Genomic DNA, 25,153 nt, shown 5'->3' with positions numbered 1-25,153 from the left:
TTATTTTTTTTTTTTGCCAGTAATGGCGGCAATCAGCGATTTTTAGCGGGACTGCAACATTGCAGATTGGACCCCTAACTGATATTTTTGACACTTTTGGGGATACCAGTGACATTACTACAGTAATCAGTGCTAAAAATATGCACTGTTACTGTAACAATGACACTGGCAGGGAAGGGGTTAACACAGTGGATGATCAAAGGGTTAAATGTGAGCCTAGAGGGTGTTTTCTAGCTGTATGGGGGATGCACTTGTGGAATCAACACAGAGACCTGTCTTCCTAAATAGGAGGATCACAGGTGTTCTGTGTTCATTTTAGAGCATAGGCGTGCGCACAGGGTGTGCCGGGTGTGCCTGGGCACACCCTAATCACCTAGGGCACATTAGCATTATCGCTCTGTTTGCCAGTGAGGAGATGGGAAAGATCTCCCTCGGACCTGCTCTGCCATAAGAGAAGTGCCACACACTTCTATTTCACTTTGCCAGCAGGGAGAGTAATGTACCGGGGCCATATACATGTAGGCAAACACATCCATGTGTATTTAAACTTTGGGGTGCACACCCTAATGCAATAGGCTGCGCACACCTATGTTTCAGAGAGAACAATGGTCTGCTGTGTTTACCACAGCAGACTGTCGTTCTCTCTCCATGGGGAGCGATCGCGGGGGCACGGCGGCAATCGCTGCCGCCGGTCCTGTGGATCGGCTTCCCCGCTTCCTAATGAGGAACGGCGGTTCGCGCAGCCGAGACAGCCTGCCACAGTATATCTGCAGCGGGCGGTCGGCAAGCGGTTAAAGTAACGCAGTGCCCTATCGCAAAAAAAATAGCCTGGTCGTGAAGGGGGGTAAATATTCCGGAGGGCATGTGGGTAACTTAAAGAGAATATATACAGAAACACAATACAGTGCCATCAATCTGACTCGTCTTTTTTAGGAAATAAACGAGCTCCAGTCCCAGGTGCACAATGACAAGGTGACCGTGGAGCTGGACAATAACCGGGACCTGGAAATGAAGCATATCATGGATGAAGTACGGGCCCAGTACCAGACCATGGCGGATAAGAGCCGCCAGGAGGCCGAGCACTGGTACAAGAGCAAGGTACCGCAACCAGATGACCACAACCCCACCGATTCCTGCTTTAGAAATGTAGAGCTCCCCCCGAAGGAGCCGCTGTAATTAACGGATTATTTCCCAAGATTCGTGCAGAGGCGGTCAAGCACACAGATAAAGTTCATTCACTTGCTGGATAACTTGGAGGTCTTTATGTGAGGTTCCCATGAATAGCTTCAGAAAGGGATTTTAGAAGTAGGCTCCCCAGCTATGCCACAGCTGCGAACATTAGCTTGAATAAGTAGAACTGCTGTGGGGGGAGGCAGGGGAGCCACCCCCCATCCAGTGGAATAGTTAAGCAGACAGATCCTGCTGTTCTAAAGCTCAGACTATTTATATGTCTCTCCAGCCACCTACTGGGCACTCCTCCCCAGGGATTGACTGAAGCATAATAAATATTCAGGTTGCCTGTTTGTCTTGATCAACCTCCTGAAGTCTCTAGAAAGCAGGGGAGAGCAATCAAACCTGGAGCCTGTGAGATCCAGAACAGTCCAATAGCTGTTCCAATGATTACAGAGGAGCCAAAATGAAATAAATGTACCCACCACCCTATCCACCTATCTATTTATATTAATCCATATTTACAGCAAGCAGCACTATGACAATAGAAGAAAAAGCATTTAAAGAATTGAGGAGTGGGCTAGTGCCAGAGATGGGCTTTTTTTTTACCACTTGAAATTAGTCAACATGTTTAGTGGCTCTGGCTGCAATAGTCACCTTTCCTTCGACCAATTTGTCCCCTGCAGTTATACAATTCAGCCACTAGATGTCCTCAGTCTTGGCTTCATTCAACCCAGAAGACTGAGGACATTCTGTGATTGTAAGGTGTCAGGGACCTGCCCTCTGGAGCAGGAGACCCCTTAGTAGATATTTGGATGTACCCAAATTTGTAGCTCTGGCTCTGGCTGCAATAGTGACCTTTCCTTCGACCAATTTGTCCCCTGCAGTTATACAATTCAGCCACTAGATGTCCTCAGTCTTGGCTTCATTCAACCCAGAAGACTGAGGACATTCTGTGATTGTAGTAGGGTATCAGGGACCTGCCCTCTGGAGCAGGAGACCCCTTAGTAGATACTGTATATGCAATTAGTTTAGTTACGAATTAAAATTCAGACAACATTTTTGTTATTCAGAGATGTGGATGTACAGTACCCGAATTTCCGAATCACAATAGCAATGAATTTTAACTAATCTAAAATAAATGATAGCAAACAAATATTGTAATGAAATAACAAATTAAAAGATGAATTTGAAAAATTTTTGTTTTCCGGAGATTCGGGTATGTCCGAATTTCTGAATTACATTAGTAAAGAATTTCGACAAATCCAAAATAAATTATAATGAACAAAACAATTTAATGAAATAACGAACTTGAAAAATTCGAAAAATTTATTTGAATTTGAAAAATGTTAATTTTTCGGAGATTTGAGTATGTCTGAATTTCCGAATCACAATAATAACAAATTTCAACGACTGAAATAAATTATAATGAAACAAACAACATAATAAAATAACGAATTTGAAAATGAATTTGAATTTGAAAAATGTTAATTTTTAGGAGATTTGGGTATGTCCGAATTTCCAAATCACAATAACAAATTTCAACGACTCTGAAATAAATTATAACGAAACAAACAACATAATAAAATACAGAATTTAAAAAATATTCGTTTTTCGAAGATTTGGGTATGTCTGAATTTCTGAATCACAATAGTAACGAATTTCGACAAATCCAAAATAAATTATAATGAAACAAAATAATGTAATGAAATAACGAACTTGAAAAATTTTAAAATGAATTTGAATAATGTTCATTTTTCGGAGATTCGGGTATGTTCGAATTTCCGAATCCCAATAATAACAAATTTCAATGACTCTGAAATAAAATTATAATGAACCAAACAACATAATAAAATAACTAATTTGAAAATGAATTTGAAAAATTTTCGTTTTTCGAAGATTTGGGAATGTCTGAATTTCTGAATCACAATAGTAACGAATTTCGACAAACCCAAAATAAATTATAATGAACAAAACAATGTAATGAAATAACAAACTTCAAAAATTCAAAAATTTATTTGAATTTGAAAAATTTTCATTTTTCTGAGATTCGGGTATGTCCGAGTTTCCGAATCACAATAATAACACATTTCAACGACTCTGAAATAAATTATAAATGAAACAAAACAACATAATAAAATAACTAATTTTAAAATGAATTTGAATTTAGAAAAAGTTGAAAATAAGTCTGAATTTGAAAATGAATTCAAATGTAAACATACTGCAATAAATATAGTAAGCTAAGGGAAATACAGTAAGGAAAGGGATGATAAAAATAGAAAATAATGGAATAGAATAGAATAAAATGAATATTGTCGTCTTCCGAAATTAAAATCGATTTGAAAAAAACAAACATACTAACTGAATCTGAATAAACAAAACAAATCCGAACATACAAAACAAATTCAGAAAACCAATCATTCTAACATCCTAATGCCCCGTACACACGTGCAGATTATCTGAAGACTTTTGTCTGTAGACTTACCAAAACCATATAATATGAGGTCAAACCTAAACACTTTCAATTTGTATGCAATCTGGCAGGCCCTTGCACTACATAGAAAAGGTAAATCTGAAGACAAAAGTCTTCAGATAATCTGCACGTGTGTACGGGGCATAACATTACATAACAAATATGAGGAAACAAAATAATTAACCTAACTTACTAACAAACGAGTCCGAAATGTTTCCGTTGTGCACATCTCTACCCCCTAGAAAAATTCTGTACTCAAGAAAATGCAGGTTCCCTTCTCTGGGTGTCCTCTTGGGTATCCCCTAATATAATTGCTATACCTTGTATTTTTATTGCAAGGTCCCCTTTGAAAAAGGAAGGTCCAGTGTAGTTTAGTATGTAGTCTGTAATTTATTTAATTTTTTTTGGGTTTTGTAGATTGAGGACATGATGAATCAGTCTAAACGCACCAATGATGAGCTGAAGGCATTGAAGAACGAACTGGCAGATTTACATCGCATGATGCAACGCACCAACAATGACAACGAGGCCCTGAAGAATCAGGTATTTACATGCGTTTGGAGTGTCTAATTGGATCCTGGATGCACAATTCTACTTTCTTCGAACACAGCTAAACTGACCGCACATAAACCCAGGGGATTGCACAACGGCACCATTGAAAAATCATTACATGCAATTAGAGGCATTTAAAACTAAATGCATATAAATGGTTTATTAGTGCCAGTGCGAATGAGGAATTATGTAGCCCTAATGCAGTGGTTCTCAACCACCGGGCCATGGCCCCTGCTGAGCCATGGCCTCCCCTCTCCCAGGCCTTCAGCCAGCTGCAGACCCCTAATTTCCCACTGTATAGCTCCCAAAGTTCCCCCAACCTCCCATAATTGCCAACAGTGCCCCCAGGGGGGTTCATTGGGAATCTTTAGCCCTCACAGTGCCCCCAACCTTCAAGAATGGCCCGCAGGGCCCCTGACAGCCCTCAGCCCTTACACCCCCCCAACTTCCTGTGTATGTATATATATATATATATATATATATATATATATATATATACACACACAGTCTATATATATATATATATACACACACAGTCTATATATATATATACACACAGTCTATATGTATATATATATATATATATATATATATATATATATATATATATATGTATACACACAATATCTCACAAAAGTGAGTACACCCCTCACATTTTTGCAAATATTTTATTATATCTTTTCATGTGACAACACTGAAGAAATGATACTTTGCTACAATGTAAAGTAGTGAGTGTACAGCTTGTATACAGGGTAAATTTGCAGTCCCCTCAAAATAACTCAACACACAGCCATTAATGTCTGAACTGCTGGCAACAAAAGTGAGTACACCCCTAAGTGAAAATGTCCAAATTGGGCCTAATTAGCCATTTTCCCTCCCCGGTGTCATGTGACTCGTTAGTGTTACAAGGTCTCAGGTGTGAATGGGGGGCAGGTGTGTTAAATTTTGTGTTATCGCTCTCACTCTCTCATACTGGTCACTGGAAGTTCAACATGGTACCTCATGGCAAAGAACTCTGAGGATCTGAAATAAGAATTGTTGCTCTACATAAAGATGGCCTAGGCTATAAGAAGATTGCCAAGACCCTGAAACTGAGCTGCAGCACGGTGGTCAAGACCATACAGCAGTTTAACAGGACAGGCCTCACCATGGTTGACCAAAGAAGTTAAGGGGACGTGCTCAGCGTCATATCCAGAGGTTTTCTTTGGGAAATAGACGTATGAGTGCTGCCAGCATTGCTGCAGAGGTTGAAGGGGTGGGGGGGGGGGGGGTCAGCCTGTCAGTGCTCAGACCATACGCTGCACACTGCATCAAGTTGGTCTGCATGGCTGTCATCCCAGAAGGAAGCCTCTTCTAAAGATGATGCACAAGAAAGCCCACAAATAGTTTGCTGAAGACAAGCAGACTAAGGACATGGATTACTGGAACCATGTCCTGTGGAATAATGAGACCAAGATAAACTAATTTGGTACAGATGGTGTAAAGGGTGTGTGGTGGCAACCAGGTGAGGAGTACAAAGACAAGTGTGTCTTACCTACAGTCAAACATGGTGGTGGGAGTGTCATGGTCTGGGGCTGCATGAGTGCTGCCGGCACTGGGAAGCTACAGTTCATTGAGGGAACCATGAATGCCAACATGTACTGTGACATACTGAAGCAGAGCATGATCCCCTCCCTTCAGAGACTGGGCCACAGGGCAGTATTCCTACATGATAACAACCCCAAACACACCTCCAAGATGACCACTGCCTTGCTAAAGAAGCTGAGGGTAAAGGTGATGGACTGACCAAGCATGTCTCCAGACCTAAACCCTATTGGGCATCTGTGGGGCATCCTCAAATGGAAGGTGGAGGAGCTCTAACATCCACCAGCTCCGAGATGTCGTCATGGAGGAATGGAAGAGGACTCCAGTGGTAACCTGTGAAGCTCTGGTGAACTCCATGCCCAAAAGGGTTAAGGCAGTGCTGGAAAATAATGGTGGCCACACAAAATATTGACACTTTGGGCCCAATTTGGACATATTCCACTTAGGGGTGTACTCACTTTTGTGAGATACTGTATATATCACACCAGGGGCGGACTGACCATTCGGGGATTAGGGCACTGCCCGAGGGCCCAGGGTCAGTAGGGAGCCCCATGAGAGGCTACACACTACAGAAAGAAGCCAGGAACTTCCATGCAGGCTATGCTGTGGTAGATATTTAAATGCGCACTCTATGTGGCTGAGCTGCAATTTGTAGGTGGGGCTTTGTGTGGCTTGAGTGTGGACACAGGGGGCCCCATGATCTCTGATTGCCCGGGGGCCCCATGAGTTGTCAGTCCACCCCTGTATCACGCATACAGTACTAATATATTGACCAGGCCAGAACTTGTCCAAGCCTACTACTGTATATTGTACATAACAAAAGGATAGCTAATGGCTCTTTGCTATGGTAATTGTATGCAAGGTCACTCTGGTATTTGGGGAATAGGCTGTTTATCTTATTAGGCATTTCAAAGGGTACGTTGTTTCCATACTTAAGGATGAAAAAGAACCATACAAGAAGGATTAATGGTAATTAGACTTGAGGGGGTATTCATGGGAAATGGTGGCTTGTTTACCTGGTAAACACTAGAGTTACTTATTGCCAGTAATTACAAGGAGAGTCTTTTCATCTTAAATAACCACAAGATCAAAAGGTGTTTGGTCAACCAATCAGGAAGCCCTCCAATTTTAGACACTACTATTTTAGGGGAAGATTTAGCTGTTAAAAACACATTCATTCTTCATCATGATAGAAGTACAGGTCTAGATTGTAACACACATAAATTGCATACATGGAAGCAACCTAGGTGTCTATTATAGGTTGGACATATTATGTTGGATTGTCCCTTTGCTGGCTATGACATGAATGACGAATGGATCTCTGCCGTTCATTGTAATATTTCTGCTGGATTTTGTCATCTGTTGCCAGTATCTTGAGGACTTTATTCTGTGCTGTGTCCAACAGGGTCGGATTCTGCGTCTCAGTCCACTCTGCAGGTTCTCCGCCAACACATGCGATAGCCTCTGCACTCCGGCTCACCCCGGCATCCGCCATCTTGCTACTCCACCCGATGGCTGAAGTGACGTCCCAGCTCCCTTCCTCCATTCGGATTGGTGGCCCGTGGACGGCAATTACACCCATGTCCCCAGATTAGCTGAGTCTCCAGGGGAGGCTCCTCCTGCTAGGCAGATCTCTTTGGCGTGCTCTCTCCCGCACGGTGCAGTAGCCCCTTTGCTGCTGCCATAACTCTGCCCAGCCTGAACGAATGGTACTGCAATGCAGATTAGGGATCGACCAATTATCGGCAAAGCCAATATATCGAGGGCAGATATGCACTTTTCTCGATATATCGGAATCGGCCCCTGAGGTTACCGATATTACTGATATATTTCGGGAAAGTGCTTGTACCGGAGTGATGCCTGCAGCTAGAGGCATCACCCCGGTACCGGCGTGCATAGCCGACGGTCAGCTGTCTTGTAATGGCAACCGATGCGGCTGAGAAGCCGCTCGGCTGTCATTACAAAAGAGCGGGAGGGGACGTCTCCCCCCTCCCCATGCCTTCCGCGGACGGGAGACCCGGGCAACCAGCCTGCACGGCCGCTGAAGACCCAATCAAAGCCACATTCGGCTCTGATCCGATCTCCATGCAAAAACCCAGAAGTGATGTCATGACATCACTTCCGGGTACTCGGCGCCAGATTTTAAAAAATGACAGCATTCAAAACAGTCAAACTTGGCGTTTTGAATGATTTTAAGTGCAGAGGAGGGGTTTGGGGTCTCCACAAGAGTACCTATCAAGTAAAAAAAAATGTAAAAAAAAAAATATGTTTTAAATGTACGAAAATATCGGCCCATATGGACCAATACCGATATGCGATGACCAAAATATCAGTATCGGCAACGAAGAAACGATATCGGTCGATCCCTAACGCAGATTGTGTTCTCTGCCACAGATACATATACATCTGCCTCTTCTGTCTGTACTTGAGCTCTGGTTACACTTTTTCGTTTACATGCCAACCGAACTCCCCCATTACTGCTGGAAACTGTCCTGCTGTTACCGACTGTATGGCAGACATTTTCTTCTATAGCACATGTACTGACACAACCCCTGACGCACCGATCCCCACGTTCCGGGTCATTGCTTTCTTGACCATAACTAAAAAGCACACTTGCACTGATCACTGTGAAGTAGACATTACTTTCTTCCACAGTACAACACATCCTTTCTTGGCTGACAATCCAGCACTTTGCATAAGAAGACATGGCAATTCTTGGGTATATATCCAGATGTTGCCGGTAGCAACCACTGCCATAACTCAGAGGAAAATCCTGGACGATGCCCCCAAATGTAGCACTGTCCCTGTAGGGCTTCCTGTGTGTTAACTTCTAAGGCCTCCCTCTGATTACCTGCAGACAGTTGTTTGGGGTTTTCCATATATCCCTCCTTACTCCCGTTTGCTTGTTACTCAATAAACAGTCCAGAGTGTTTAGTTTTTGTATTTATTGTGGAACTTGGATGGGGGAAGAGAATAATGGGATACTCCAACTGGAACTATTCACAGTAGATAAGGACAACTCTCACTTGGCCTCACCAGATTACTTGCGGAAGCAGACACACTGCTTTGACCATACTGCTACTTGTATGGAAGAATTGGGTCTTCTTGCTCTCTCTCCAGCAGCAGACTTGATACAACTACTTTATCTTCAGGACACTCTCTAGCATCCCCTTGACTGACACCCGCTCACTGACTCTTCTACTTGAAGGGATGGCCCTTACAGGACAGGCCCCATGACACAGATCTGTACTCACTGTAGGCAGAATCAGATCCTTGCTGGTGTCAGCGCTGCAGGACCTCTGGGTTCAGCTTCTCTGACTTTCAGGCTCTCAGGTTGACCACCCAAGGCCACATGGCAGCTTCTACAGAGGAGGAGCCACTCTTCGCCCTCCGGGACCCCACTCTCCAGACGAAGACCCCAAACACATGTGCCCCTGGCAATTATACAGTTACCCAGCATGCACTGAGGCACGTTCCTCTGCCAATAGCCAGGGCTGTAACAATGCCTGTGCCTTCACTTGTCAAGTTTCCTCCCACTATCCAATATGCCTCCCTATTGGACCCGTGTGAAACATTCAGACAAGCTGAACTGCATCTGAGCAACATAAGCAGACCCTACCAATGGATTCTGCTCCCTGGTAGGCAGAGAAGCAATATAAATTTCCAAACAAATCAATTCAGCCAAGCGCTCACTCCAAAGGGGAAGACTGGCATGCTGCTCTCCTCAGGCGGGGATCTCCAACTGGGATACATAAAGGAAAGAAAAGGAGGTGCAACACCTAGTGCATTACCCGTGGTTTTATTAAAATGCCAAATGCATACTCACAGACGAGAAGAATGTAAAATCGCATTAAAAGATTCCACCACACATGGAATGGAACTCATCCTGTAGATGAGACCGCTAACGTGTTTCAGGAGTCAAGCTCCCTTCATCAGACAGCTCTGGCAATCTTCCTGGTAAGCAGAAAGACCCAAAAACTATACTCTCTCCTAGCACCTACCTAGGAGGGTGCTACAAATAAATAAATAAATAGTGCCCCCAACCTCCAACAGTGTTCCATAGTACCCCCCACCCAACCTCACACAGTGCTCCCTAGCCTCCGTCAGAAACCGAAGTCCCCTAACCCACTATACATGCCCCATCCCCAACACAATGACACCCAGCCCCCTCCAGTCCCATACTTTTATTGTGTAAATATAAACTTTATTCTTCACTGTTGGGGCATGGAAGGTTTTGGAAGAACTTACCAGATCCCGTTCTTAAAAAGGTTGGGAACCACCATCCTAACACACTTCCCTTTTTCCAGCGTGACAACGCTGTCCAGGTACAGATGTCAACCTAGGACAGGAAGTGAGTTAGGATGGCAGGATTGCCAGGTGTAAATAAAGGGGGGAAAAAAGTGAAAAAAGAAAACGAATGCAGCCATCACAACTGAGGACTGATAAGTTGCAATACTATCAATTTTTGTTCCTTGGGTTTAGATACAATTTAAAGGTTTTTTTTTTTTTTGTCCTATTGTTTTTTCTGCTCATATACCCAGTATACAATAGTCTGTATGATGGACTTTAAGTATTTTGGCATAATATAAGTTTTCCAAACTACAGGCTTCACATTAGTTTTCTATACCACGCCAAGGGATCTTATTATTTGTCTTCTTCCTGATCTTCTCCTTCTAGCGTACAAATCTAGAGAACTCCATCACCCAGGCCGAGGACCACGGCGAGCAGGCCATCCAAAACGGCAAATCCCACGCTCAGGACCTGGAAGAAGCTCTGAGGAGGTCGAAGCAGGACATGGCCAGCAAGGTGCGAGAGTACCAGGACCTGATGAACACCAAGCTGGCCCTGGACATCGAAATCGCCACCTACCGCAAATTGCTGGAGGGAGAGGAGACCAGGTGAGCCAACGCTGCAAATCAAGGAACAGTACAGCTGAAACAATGGGGCTCATTTACTAAAGGCGAATAGACTGTGCACTTTGCAAAGTGCAGTTGCTCAAGAGCTTAGTAAATGAGGCAAAGCTTCACTTTGCAAAAAATACCCAATCACATGCAAGGAAAATTAAAAAAAAAACATTTTTTGCTAGCACGTGATTGGATGATGGAAGTCAGCAGAGCTTTCCCTAAGTTGTGGAGCAACTGCACATGCAGAATGCAACTGCAAAGTACACAGTGAGTCTATATGCCTTTAGCAGGGGTCTTCAAACTATGGCCCTCCAGTTGTTTAGGAACTACAATTCCCATCATGCCTAGTCATGTCTGTGAATGTCAGAGTTTTATAATGCCTCATTAGCTTGGAGGGCCGTAGTTTGAGGATTCCTGCCTTTAGTAAATCAACCCTATTGTGTGTTTCATTTTATTGCTTTTGTAGCACCCTCCTAGTGTAGAGCAGGTTGCTAGGTAAAGGAATATTGACATGTGAAAATATGACATGTTTTTGGGCATCGCATACTAGCACATTATGTGAAACTTACCTGAAAAATGAAGCCCTCCAGCTAAGAATTTTAATGTGTCAATACACATTTTTGTGTATAGAAATAAATTAAATTAGTTAAATACATTCCATGGGCATCTAAACAAAGCCTTACAATTTGTGCTCTTCAAAAAGCATTCACAGCCTGGGTAGAAACGCTTGTCCCCTGCCAGCCTGCTGGAGAAAGGACCCTTGCTCTCTGCATAAAAGCAGCGGTCTCTCTGCAGAGGTCCCATATCCCCTGCTTAGCCCAGTCAGTAAAGCTCATATTGCCTGCTGATTGGAGAGCTCTAGCTTTTACTCAGCAGGGGGAGTGTTGCTGAGCAGGGGCCTCAGAACAGAGAGTGAGAGGCCACTGCTTTCGCTTAACCACTTGCCGACTGCCTAACGCCGATCTACGTCGGCAGTCAGCCCCTCACAGGCAAAGTGACGTAGGGCTACGTCACTAGCTTGTGAGGGTCTAGGGAGCGAGCGCGCGCCCCCGGAGGCGCGCTCCCGCTCCCGCGTGGTCACGGACCCCCCCGCGCGTGTGACCAGCGGACCCGATGTCCGCCGGTCACTCAGCGATCGGCGGGGGAGAGGGAGAATGTCAGGCAGCTTGTGTAAACAAGCTGCCTGTCATTCTCCTCGCTGTAAAGACACTGATCAAACGGATCTAGTATGTAGATCCGTTGATCAGTGTCCTTACAGCTCAAGCCACAGCCAATCACAGTAGAAAGCACGCCCCTAGGGACACACCCCTCCCTCCCAAATAAAGTTAACCCCTTCACAACCAGTGTATTTTTACAGTAACAGTGCATATGTATAGCACTGATTATTGTAGAAATGTCACTGGTAACCCCAAAAGTGTCACAAATGTCAGTCAAGGGTCCGATCTGTCCGCCCCAATGTCGCAGTACCGCAAAAAAAATCGCAGATCGCCGCCATTACGCGTTAAAAAAAAAAACAACAAAAATGACAAAAATCTTTCCCTTTGTTAGTAAACGCGATAACTTTTGCGCAAACCAATCAAAATACGCTTTTTGCGATTTTTTTTACCAAACATATGTAGCATAAAACAAATTGGCCGAAAATTTTAAAAAATTTTGATTTTTACTTTTTTTTTGGGGGGAATTTCATATAAAAAAATGTGAAAAATATTGTTATTTTTGCAAAATTGACGCTCTTTTTTTGTTTATAGCGCGTGATCAAAAAATCACACAGGTGATCAAATACCACCAAAAGAAAGCTCTGTTTGTGGGAAAAAAAGGACGTCAAATTCGTTTAGGTACAGCGTCGCACGACCGCGCAATTGTCCGTTAAAGTCACGCAGTGCCGAATCACAAAATACCCCCTGGTCAGGAAGGGGGTAAAATCTTCCGGGGCTTAAGTGGTTAAAGAACAAGGGCACTTCTCTGCAGCATGCTTGTAAGCAGGTGTGAGCTGCAGTATATCTACCAACCACAAGGTGGCACTGTGCCATTTGTTCAGGCAGAGGACCAAATGCTATGCCCTTTCATATCTGTTTAGCCAAATGAATGAAGCAAAAGTATGGAGGGGTTCTTAGGTTTCAAAGATGGCCTTTCTCACAATGTGCAGAGGGGAGGCAGAGTATACATGTCTATTTGTTTAACCAGCATGCATTTCTTCCCTGCAGACTGAACAACCACCCTTCAAATGCCCAGAACAGCACTATAGACAAGCTGGGTGAGTTACAAACCTCTGAATAATAAACTCAATATAAAGTAAATATATATATATATATATATATATATATATATATATATATATATATATATATACACACACACACTGTATATACAGGTCCATCTCATAAAATTCGAATATCATCAAAAATTTAGTTTATTTCAGTAATTTGATTCATAGAGTGAAACTTATATATTATATAGATGCGTTACACACAGAGTGATAGATTTCAAGCATTTCTTTCTTTTAGTTTTGATGATTATGGCTTACAGCTAGTAAAAAAACAAAATTCAGTATGTCAGAAAATTTGAATATTACATAAGACCAATAAAAAAAAGGATTTTTAATACAGAAATGTTGGCTTAGTGAAAAGTCTGTCCATGTACAGTATAGTATGCCTTCAATACTTGGTTGGGACTCCTTTTGCATGCATTACTGCATTAATGTGGTGTGGCATGGAGGCGATCAGCCTGTGGCACTGCTGAGATGTTATGGAAGCCTGGGTTGCTTTGATAGCGGCCTTCAGCTCGTCTGCATTGTTGGGTCTGGTGTCTCTCATGGGTATTGTCAAGATGAGATGCAGTAATTCATGCAAAAGGAGCCCCAACCAAGTATTGAGTGCATTCTATACTGTACATGGACAGACTTTTCACTAAGCCAACATTTTTGTATTAAAAATCATTGTTTTTTTATTGGTCTTATTTAATATTCAAATTTTCTGAGATACTGAATTTTGGGTTTTCACTAGCTGTAAGCCATTCTCATCCAAATTAAAAAACGAAATGCTTGAAATATATCACTTTGTGTGTAACGCATCTATATAAAATATATGAGTTTCACTTTTTGAATTGAATTACTGAAATAAATTAACTTTTTGATGGTATTCTAATTTTATGGTATGTACCTGTATATACACTTTTTTTGTTATGGTCTTTTGCTACCAGATCAATTCATTCTTTCCTTCCATGTAGCCAGGTGTTTGTTTTTATCACTGCCCTCCACACTATAAAATCACCTTTTACCGAAGAGAGTGACCTCCTTTTTTTAAGCTTGAATTTGTAGCACTTGGTGGGTCAGAACTCCGCCCCCCTGGGATATTTCACGCTTAGTGGGTCAGAACTCCGCCCCCATGACAGATTTCACACTTAGTGGGTCAGAACTCCGCCCCATGAGAGATTTCACACTTAGTGGGTCAGAACTCAGCCCCATGAGAGATTTCACATTATGTGGGTCAGAACTCTGCCCTCTGAGAGATTTCACACTTAGTGGGTCAGAACTCCGCCCATGGGAGATTTCACACTTAGTGGGTCAGAACCCTGCCCCATGACAGATTTCACATTAGGTGGGTCAGAACTCCGCCCCATGAGAGATTTCACACTTAGTGGGTCAGAAGTCCGCCCCATGACAAATTTCTCATTAGGTGGGTCAGAACTCCGCCCCATGAGAGATTTCACACTTAGTGGGTCAGAACTCCGCCCCATGAGAGATTTCACACTTAGTGGGTCAGAACTCAGCCCCATGACAAATTTCACATTAGGTGGGTGAGAACTCCGCCCCATGAGAGATTTCACACTTAGTGGGTCAGAACTCAGCCCCATGACAAATTTCACACTTGGTGGGTCAGAACTCCGCCCCATGAGAGATTTCACACTTAGTGGGTCAGAACTCAGCCCCATGACAAATTTCACATTAGGTGGGTCAGAACTCCGCCCCTTGGAGATTTCACACTTAGTGGGTCAGAACTCTGCCCCATGAGAGATTTCACACTTAGTGGGTCAGAACTCAGGCCCATGACAAATTTCACATTAGGTGGGTCAGAACTCCGCCCCATGAGACATTTTACACTTAGTGGGTCAGAACTCAGCCCCATGAGAGATTTCACACTTAGTGGGTCAGAACTCAGCCCCATGACAAATTTCACATTATGTGGGTCAGAACTCCGCCCCATGAGACATTTTACACTTAGTGGGTCAGAACTCAGCCCCATGACAAATTTCACATTATGTGGGTCAGAACTCTGCCCTCTGAGAGATTTCACACTTAGTGGGTCAGAACCCTGCCCCATGACAGATTTCACATTAGGTGGGTCAGAACTCCGCCCCATGAGAGATTTCACACTTAGTGGGTCAGAAGTCCGCCCCATGACAAATTTCTCATTAGGTGGGTCAGAACTCCGCCCCATGAGAGATTTCACACTTAGTGGGTCAGAACTCAGGCCCATGACAAATTTCACATTAGGTGGGTCAGAACTCCGCCCCATGAGACATTTTACACTTAGTGGGTCAGAACTCAGCCCCATGAGAGATTTCACACTTAGTGGGTCAGAACTCAGCCCCATGACAAATTTCACATTATGTGGGTCAGAACTCTGCCCTCTGAGAGATTTCACACTTAGTGGGTTAGAACTCAGCCCCATGACAAATTTCACATTATGTGGGTCAGAACTCCGCCCCATGAGAGATTTCACACTTGGTGGGTCAGAACTCCGCCCCATGACAGATTTCACATTAGGTGGGTCAGAACTCCGCCCCATGACAAATTTCACATTAGGTGGGTCAGAACTCCGCCCCATGACAAATTTCCCATTAGGTTGGTCAGAACTCCACCCCTTGGAGATTTCACACTTAGTGGGTCAGAACTCTGCCCTCTGAGAGATTTCACACTTAGTGGGTCAGAACTCAGCCCCATGACAAATTTCACATTAGGTGGGTCAAAACTCCGCCCCATGACAGATTTCACATTAGGTGGGTCAGAACTCCGCCCTCTGAGAGATTTCACACTTAGTGGGGCAGAACTCCGCCCCATGAGAGATTTCACATTAGGTGGGTCAGAACTCCGCCCCTTGGAGATTTCACACTTAGTGGGTCAGAACTCCACCCCATGACAAATTTCACATTAGTTGGGTCAGAACTCCGCCCCTTGGAGATTTCACACTTAGTGGGTCAGAACTCCGCCCCATGACAGATTTCACATTAGGAGGGTCAGAACTCCGCCCCATGTGAGATTTCACACTTGGTGGGTCAGAACTCTGCCCCATGACAGATTTCACATTAGGTGGGTCAGAACTCCGCCCCCTAAGGGATTTCACACTTGGTGGGTCAAAACTCTGCCTCCTGGGAGATTTCACCTTTCCCCAGTACAGATCAATCAGGAGACTTTGTGATCAGTAGGTCCGAGTACTCTTCCCTCCCATACAGTCATAGATCTGGATGTAGACAATAAAGTCCTCACCTTGGAGCACACACATTTCTACTGACTATTATTTTTTAACAGTCAACTTGTGATCCCAAAGTGATGCCAAATGTGTCAGTATTTATTACTCCAATCAGGTTTCTAGGTCCTGTTCACACACAGTTCCATTCATTAGGGCTTTTTATTTCTGGGCGTAAGCCTTTGTATTTGTCTTTCAGTTTATGTTATGGGTGAGGTTTATTAAATGGATTTATAGAGATTTATAGAGGTCATGCTCACCTAAAACCAATATACAGAAAGGTGCGGGACACATAAAATCTGAATTACACCCCTAAACAAATAACCTAAGAACATTAGACATGTGCATTATTTATTTATATATATATATATATATATATTAAAAGGCGCATCCACCCAATTGTTACAGTTACAGGTGGAGTCTAGCAGCAAGGTCCTTCTGCCAGTTTTTTTCTTGTTCCCACGCAGCCTGGAGTCTTGCGTGACCTGGACCACCTTCTGGGGGTTTCAACCTCGCATGCAGTGGCTGATCTGTCACCTCTATTCCCAAAAACCAGCAGGTATGCTGGGGCATGTAGTTCCTTAGCTTCAACTTGCAAGGCTCTGCTGTTACCTGGTTTCCCGCAGAACTTGTGTTGAAGATTAGTGATCACCTTCTACTAATTTACAGTATTTAGCTACAGGACCAGCCCAGTCAGGCCATCTCTCTTTCTAGTTAAGCTGGGGTCATTCACTCAGGCATTGCTAGCACAGGTAGTATTCCTAGCGCCAGGTCCTCCAATGATTCTGTGTGTCCCTGGCTTTCCAAGGTGATTCTGAGCGATCCTAAGATTCCTAGTGTCCCTGGCTTTCCTAGAGATTCTGAGTGGCCCCAAGACCCATACTGTCCCTGGCTTTCCAAGAGATTCTGAGTGTCCCTAAGATTCCTGGTGTCCCTGGCTTTCCAAGAAGGTTCTGAGTGACCCCAAGATGCTTACTGTCCCTGGCTTTCAGAGAGATTCCAAGTGACCTTAAGATTCCTACTGTCCCTGGCTTTCCTAGAAATTCTAAGTGACCTTAGGATTCCTGGTGTCCCTGGCTTTCTGAGTGACCACAAGATTCCTACTGTCCTTGGCTTTCAGAGAGATTCCAACTGACCCCAAGATTCCTAGTGTTACTGGCCTTCTGAGTGACTACAAGATTCTAAATGTCTCCGGCTTTCCGAGAGATTCCAAGTGACCTCAAGATTTCTAGTGTTTCTGGCTTTCCTAGAGATTCCAAGTGACCCCCAAGAATCCTGGAGTCCTTGGCTTTCCCAGAGATTCCAAGTAGCCTTAAGATTCCTGCTGTCCCTGGCTTTCGGAGTGACCACAAGATTCCTACTGTCTTTGGCTTTCAAAGGGATTCCAATTGACCACAAGATTCCAATTGTCTCTGGCTTTCTGAAAGATTCCAAGTAACCCCAAGATTCCTAGTATTCTTGGCTTTCCTAAAGATTCCAAGTGACCTCAAGATTCCTGGAGTCCCTGGCTTTCCTAGAGATTCCAAGTGACCTTATGATTCCTGGTGTCCCTGGCTTTCAGAGAGACTCCAAGTGACCTTAAGATTCCTGGTGTCCCTAACTTTCTGAGTGACCACAAGATCCCTAGTGCCCTTGGCTTTCCAAAAGATTCCAACTTACCTCAAGATTCCCAGTGTCCCAGGGATTCTGAGTGTTCCCAAAATTTCTACTGTCCCTGCCATTTGGAGAGATTCCAAGTGACTCCAAGATTCCTAGTGTCTCTGGCTTTCTGAGAGATTCCAAGTGGCCACAAGATTCCTACTGTCCTTGGCTTTCAGAGAGATTCCAACTGACCCCAAGATTCCTAGTGTTACTGGCTTTCTTAGTGACTACAAGATTCTAATGGCCCGTACACACGATCCGAAAATCGTACGAAAAATAACGCTTGTGAAAAGATCGGACGATAATCTGATCGTTAGTACACAGCTTACGAGAGGCGATCACGACAGTTCGCCCGATATTTCCCGGTCGTGCAAGCATAAAAATTTTGATCGTATTATAACACATCGTACGATAATCGTATTATCAGTATGTTGTTTGTCCGAAAAAAATGGTGAGCAGTAGACAGCGCATGAGCAGTAGACAACATTTCCCCTCACACGCTACAGCGTGGTTACGCATACCGGAAGCTTTTGAATCATCGTCCGAGAAAATTCGTATCGTAAGTAACCTCTCCCATTTGCGAATATAATTGAGAGTTCCTAGCAACCAAACAAAAACGGACGGAGCGTCGTCCGATTTTCGAATTGTGTGTACTGGGCATTAGTATTAAAAAAGAATAGCGCGCAAATGCAAAAGAAATAACTACCAAATCTGAAGACAATCCATAAATAAAAATGGGGGTTTGGTCCCACCATATGGCCATATCGTGCTCAAGCCCACTACTGCGTCAAAGTACCCCATTATCAGTGGGTCCTACACTATCCATGAAAAAGAGATGAATCCAGCCTTTCTAACCCTTGGAGATAATACTCCTTGCTGGGAAGGATGTGCAAATGCACTACAGGGGACTCCTCCTATATCCACTTGATGGTGGACACTGATTGAGTACAGGTGTGTGTGGGGGGGTGGGGAGGGTTGCTCAACCTCGATTTTTTGCCTGTTTATTATGTATTCGGTCTGACCAGACTATCGAGGTTGAGCAACCCTCCCCACCCCCCCACACACACCTGTACTCAATCAGTGTCCACCATCAAGTGGATGTAGGAGGAGTCCCCTGTAGTGCATTTGCACATCTTTCCCAGCAAGGAGTATTATCTCCAAGGGTTAGAAAGGCTGGATTCATCTCTTTTTCATGGATAGTGTAGGACCCACTGATAATGGGGTACTTTGACGCAGTGGTGGGCTTGAGCACGATATGGCCATATGGTGGGACCAAATCCCCATTTTTATTTATGGATTGTCTTCAGATTTGGTAGTAATTTCTTTTGCATTTGCGCGCTATTCTTTTTTAATATACTGGGCATTAGTGTCTCCGGCTTTCTGAGAGATTCCAAGTGACCTCAAGATTTCTAGTGTTTCTGGCTTTCCTAGAGATTCCAAGTGACCCCCAAGAATCCTGGAGTCCCTGGCTTTCCCAGAGATTCCAACTAGCCTTAAGATTCCTGCTGTCCCTGGCTTTTGGAGTGACCACAAGATTCCTACTGGCTTTGGCTTTCAAAGAGATTCCAATTGACCACAAGATTCCAATTGTCTCTGGCTTTCTGAAAGATTCAAAGTAACCCCAAGATTCCTAGTATTCTTGGCTTTCCTAAAGATTCCAAGTGACCTCAAGATTCCTGGAGTCCCTGGCTTTCCTAGAGATTCCAAGTGACCTTAAGATTCTTAGTGTCCCTGGCTTTCCTAGAAATTCCAAGTGACCTTATGATTCCTGGTGTCCCTGGCTTTCAGAGAGATTCCAAGTGACCTTAAGATTCCTGGTGTCCCTAGCTTTCTGAGTGACCACAAAATCCCTAGTGCCCTTGGCTTTCCAAGAGATTCCAACTTACCTCAAGATTCCTAGTGTCCCAGGGATTCTGAGTGATCCCAAAATTCCTACTGTCCCTGGCTTTTTGAGAGATTCCAAGTGACTCCAAGATTCCTAGTGTCTCTGGCTTTCTGAGAGATTCCAAGTGACCTTAAGATTCCTAGTGTCCCTGGCTTTCCTAGAAATTCTAAGTGACCTTAGGATTTCTGGTGTCCCTGGCTTTCTGAGTGACCACAAGATTCCTACTGTCCTTGGCTTTCAGAGAGATTCCAACTGACCCCAAGATTCCTAGTGTTACTGGCTTTCTTAGTGACTACAGGATTCTAAGTGTCTCCGGCTTTCCGAAAGATTCCAAGTGACCTCAAGATTTCTAGTGTTTCTGGCTATCCTAGAGATTCCAAGTGACCCCTAAATATCCTGGAGTCCCTGGCTTTCCCAGAGATTCCAAGTAGCCTTAAGATTCCTGCTGTCCCTGGCTTTCGGAGTGACCACAAGATTCCTACTGTCTTTGGCTTTCAAAGAGATTCCAATTGACCACAAGATTCCAATTGTCTGTGGCTTTCTGAAAGATTCCAAGTAACCCCAAGATTCCTAGTATTCTTAGCTTTCCTAAAGATTCCAAGTGACCTCAAGATTCCTGGAGTCCCTGGCTTTCCTATAGATTCCAAGTGACCTTAAGATTCTTAGTGTTCCTGGCTTTCCTAGAGATTCCAAGTGACCTTATGATTCCTGGACGTCCCTGGCTTTCAGAGAGATTCCAAGTGACCTTAAGATTCCTGGTGTCCCTAGCTTTCTGAGTGACTACAAGATCCCTAGTGCCCTTGGCTTTCCAAGAGATTCCAACTTACCTCAAGATTCCTAGTGTCCCAGGGATTCTGAGTGATCCCAAAATTCCTACTGTCCCTGGCTTTTCGAGAGATTCCAAGTGACTCCAAGATTCCTAGTGTCTCTGGCTTTCTGAGAGATTCCAAGTGACCCCAAGATTCCTAGTGTCCCTGGCTTTCAGAGAGATGGCGAGTGACCCCAAGATTCCTTGTGTCCCTGGCTTTTCAAAAGATTCTGAATGACTCCAAGATTCCTAGTGTCCCTATCTTTCTGAGAGATTCTGAGTGACCCCAAAATTCCTAATGTCCCTGGCTTTCCGAGAGATTCCAAGTGACCCCAAAATTCCTAATGTCCCTTTCCCAGATCCTTCTCTCTTCTTTCTCCAGTGACGTCACTGGCTGCATGTAAAGTAAATATCTCCTAAACGGTACATGTTTAGGAGATATTTACAGTACCTATAGGTAAGCCTTACCATAGGCTTACCTATAGGTACAACTTGCAGAGGAGGGTTTACTTCCTCTTTAAGTACAAACTCTGGACTAAATGTTTATTCATTTAAAAGTTCCCATACCTGTTATTAAAAATAAACAGCTCAGGCCACAATAATAAACTTCAATGAAGAGCTGCCCCTCCAGTTCCTCTTCTCCACCACAAGATGTCCTCAGTCTTCCAAGCTGAATGACGCTCAGGCCAGCATAACTGAACACTGTACCTGAACACTGTAACTGGTAATTTAAAGGGCCGTACACACGATACGAAAATCAGAAAGGGAAATTTCATCCGACGAACGATCTGCCGATTTTCGGATTATTAGTATAGTGATTTTGACAGCCGATTACGGATTTTCGGACAACAAAAACTGGATGTGCAGGCTATAAAAATTGTATCGTATGTCAACACAACGTCTGATTTGTTTATCTAGTACCAGTGGCGGCTGGTGCCTTACAATTTTTTTTTGGGGGGGGGGGGCGCAAACAGAAAAATGTAATAGGCATTGCTTTGGGGCAAAAAACGCTGTAAAAAATTGCGTGACTTTGAGGTCACAAAAGTGTGAAAGGGGCCTTCAGTAATCAAGGTATAGTGTGCCCCCTTCAATGCAGAGTGTCCAGCGTGCCCCCTTTCAATGCAGAGTGTCCAGCGTGCCCCCTTTCAATGCAGAGTGTCCAGCATGCCCCCTTTCAATGCAGAGTGACCAGCGTGCCCCCTTTCAATGCAGAATGACCAGCGTGCCCCCTTTCAATGCAGAGTGTCCAGTGTGCCCCCTTCAATGCAGAATGACCAGCGTACCCCCTTTCAATGCAGAGTGTCCAGCATGCCCCCTTCAATGCAGAATGACCAGCATGCCCCCTTTCAATGCAGAATGACCAGCGTGCCCCCTTTCAATGCAGAAGGACCAGCGTGCCCCCTTTCAATGCAGAATGACCAGCGTGCCCCCTTTCAATGCAGAGAGACCAGCGTGCCCCCTTTCAATGCAGAATGACCAGCGTGCCCCCTTTCAATGCAGAATGACCAGCGTGCCCCCTTCAATGCAGAGAGACCAGCGTGCCCCCATTCAATGAGTGACCAGCATGCCGTGCCCTACTTCAATAGAGTGACCAGCGTGCCCCCTTCAATGCAGAGAGACATACCTGCAGCGGCGGCTTCTCCTCAGTTCCTGCGTCTCCTCGAGTCCTCCTGACTCCTCCTCGGCCAATAGCATGCGTTCGCCTTTTTGCCAATCAGGAAGCGGGTCTCAGACCCGCTTCCTGATTGGCCAGGAGGAGGATCCGTGTGACAATAGTGAATTTTCATTCGCTATTGTTACACAATGGGTGGGCTCTGGGCGCACTGCTCTGCACCCCGGGTCCACCCTTTTCTGAAGCCTATTAGAGCCTCTGGCTCTAATCAGGTGATTAAAAAAAAAAAAAAAACCCCATTGAACTCTATGCGTCCGGTGCCCTGCATGTAGATTAGGGGGCCGGACGCATGGATAGGGGGGCACCAGCCGCCACTGATTAGTACAGTTTTCGTCCGAAAAAAATTGTAAGAGCAAGACTACGCATGCTCAGCAAAGAAAGAACACATACAAAACAATTCAACACATGACATCACTTCTGAAGTTGAATTCTGACGTACAGGAATTTTCGTATGAAAGTAACCTCTTCACTTTCGACATGAGACTAGCATGCAACAAAAAACGGACGACAGAGCATTTTTCGATAATCTGTTCGTTTGTAAGGGGCTTAAGTGTAAGGTGTCCAGGCCCTGTCCCTGCCTTGAGGGGATGTCACCACCAGGGCTGCTGATAGAATGCACGGGGCCCCCGTACAGCCTACTTGACAGCCCCCCCCCCCATCTGAAAATATCAAATTATATTTTTACAAAAATGCAAATGCTTAAACAGCAGGGGGGTGGTGGCACAGATACCAATCCCCCTGCACTACAGGGTGAGCCACAAGAGTCGGCAATAAGGCAGTACAGCCGGCCCTTCTGCTCTGCAATAGCCGGGCCCCCTTTTGAACTGATGAGGCCTGGGCCCAGTACAGGAGGGCTGGCTGGACTGCCTTATCAGCGGTCCTGATCACCACTACTGTGCTCTTGGGGGCAGGGAGGGGCGCAGATGTCATTAGTAAGGACTGCCCAGAAAGGGGACCAGTTTTATGATTTCGGAGGATGTAAGTATAAAAACAAAAAAATGGAAAAAATATAACCAGTTGTGCCCACAAAGTGATGGTGTGGGGGGGGTTGCTTTAAAGAGGTTGGGAGCACAGAAGCAGGGAAAAAGAAGGGGTGACTGAAACAAAAAGTTATCTGCAGGAGAAAATCAATTATATAAAAACCAGTCTGCTATTAACTAAAGCAAATAAAGTATCAGAAGACAATGAGGGGAATTTACTAAGACTGGAGCAGCCAGAATCTGGAGTAGCTATGCGTTACAACCAATCAGCTTCTAGGTTTCATTTTCAAAGCCTAATTGAGCAAACTGAAGATGGATGCTGATTGGTTACTATGCACAGCTGCTCCAGATTCTATCTTATCCAGTTTTAGTAAATCTCCCTCAATGTGTTTTTTTGGCAGATGGAAGAAGGCAAATGGCCGAGAACAGAGATAGCAGGAAAAGTCCTGGATATGAGAACGGTTACATTGTTACTTTGTTGTATATTGCGATCCTCTTGATTATTCTCATACTTTCTTCTATCCCTGAAAACTTTTACAAAGTGGGAATGGAGCTTTAAATAAATCACAAAAATCACACATCACAATAAATCTCTTTGGGTCATGACTGTGTACGATCGACCCGATTGTATGATTTTGTCTTTCCTTTTCCTTGATGTGTCTTACCGAGCATTGCCCAAACTTGTGTCTGCAGCCAATCTCCTGAACTTTGACATGAAATCCTCTCCTCCGCAACGCAAACCACCCGCCAATCCAAAGAAAATCGTTCTTGTTAAGACCATTGAGACCACCGATGGCAAGAAATTGTCCGAAGCCAGTCACTATTCGGAGCAGTGAACCAGACCGGAGCTGTCTTGTCTGCTGGTGCTTGGGGGGGTTAAAATGTTGATTTCTGTTCCGACAACTAACGCAAAAGGGTAAACGCTGCCGTCTGCCGTACCGATCAATTGGGGGGGGGGGGGGGCTCCTCTTTTCTGTCGTCCTCCTTGAAAAAGAGAGCTGTTACCACAAGCAATGCAGACCCTTTACTTTTTTATATTGAATTAATTCCCATTTACGATTTTCAATTGACGCTTATCTGTAACATGCAAATAAAATGTATGAGAAAACTTCTTTCATTATGTCTCCTTTTGCTCTCCTTTTTGTTTTTTTACCAATTCAATACCGGGCACTTTCACCCTCTTCCCACCCAGACCAGTTTTCAGCTTTCAGCGCTGTCACACTTTGAATGGGTTGCGCAGTCATGCAACACTGTACCCAAATGAAAATGCTATCATTTTTTTTAAACATAAAGAGCTTTAGGCCCCATGCACATGGGGCGTCAGAAAAAACGAGCTGCAGAGCCACTTCTAATGGTTGTCTAGGAGCCGCCTTTGATACGGCTTTCAGCCCATTGATTTGAATGGAAGTCGCATCACAAGTCGGATCAGGATGATCCAACTTGTGGTGCCACTTGTGCTCTGAGGATCTTGAGGGGGAACTCCACGCCAAAATGGGGGAAAAAAACGGCGTGGTTCCAAATCAGGCCCTATGGATTTTGAGGGGAGCCCCCATGCCGAGAAAACGGCGTGGGGTCCCCCCGAAAATCAATACCAGACCCTTATCTGAGCATGCAGCTCGGCAGGTCAGGCAAGGGGAGGGGACGAGCGAGCTCTGCACCCCCCACCCCAAAGCACCTTGTCCCCATGTTAATGAGGACAAGGGCCTCTTCCCGACAACCCTGGGCAGTGGTTGTGGGGGTATGCGGGCAGGGGGCTTATCGAAATCTAGAAGATCCCGGGATCCTGGACCCCCTTCCCATGTGAATGGGTATGGGGGTACATTGTACCCCACCCCATTAACTCCATAAAGGGCAGTGTATGTAAATAATGACAGGAGACATTTTGAGAAGTTTATTAAAAATCTTCCTCTGGTCTTCTCCCCTCCGCTCTTCTTCCTCCACTCTTTTTCCCCTCGCTCTTCTCCCCTCTGGTCTGCTTCTATCCCCGGTTCTCCTCCGACGATGTCTCCGGTGATTATG

General features: G+C 44.5%; 1 pseudogene across 1 annotated transcript in view; it reads left to right on the top strand.

Moving 5' to 3' along the window:
- The window catches only part of LOC309557508 (keratin, type II cytoskeletal 8-like), a 47,440-nt pseudogene extending 23,359 nt beyond the window's left edge, over window positions 1-24,081 (top strand). Inside the window, exons 5-9 of the transcript XR_014226196.1 lie at window positions 934-1,098; window positions 4,061-4,186; window positions 10,457-10,677; window positions 12,888-12,937; window positions 23,828-24,081. The product of XR_014226196.1 is annotated as a keratin, type II cytoskeletal 8-like (transcript). The remainder of the gene's footprint in view (window positions 1-933; window positions 1,099-4,060; window positions 4,187-10,456; window positions 10,678-12,887; window positions 12,938-23,827) is intronic.
- Window positions 24,082-25,153: the final 1,072 nt, after the last annotated feature.

This window comes from Pelophylax lessonae (assembly GCF_965119305.1).
Source record: "Pelophylax lessonae genome assembly, chromosome: 6".
Classification (NCBI taxonomy): Eukaryota; Metazoa; Chordata; class Amphibia; order Anura; family Ranidae; genus Pelophylax; species Pelophylax lessonae.
Note: the sequence above shows the minus strand (reverse complement) of the source record. Positions and strands in the feature narration are given on the sequence as shown.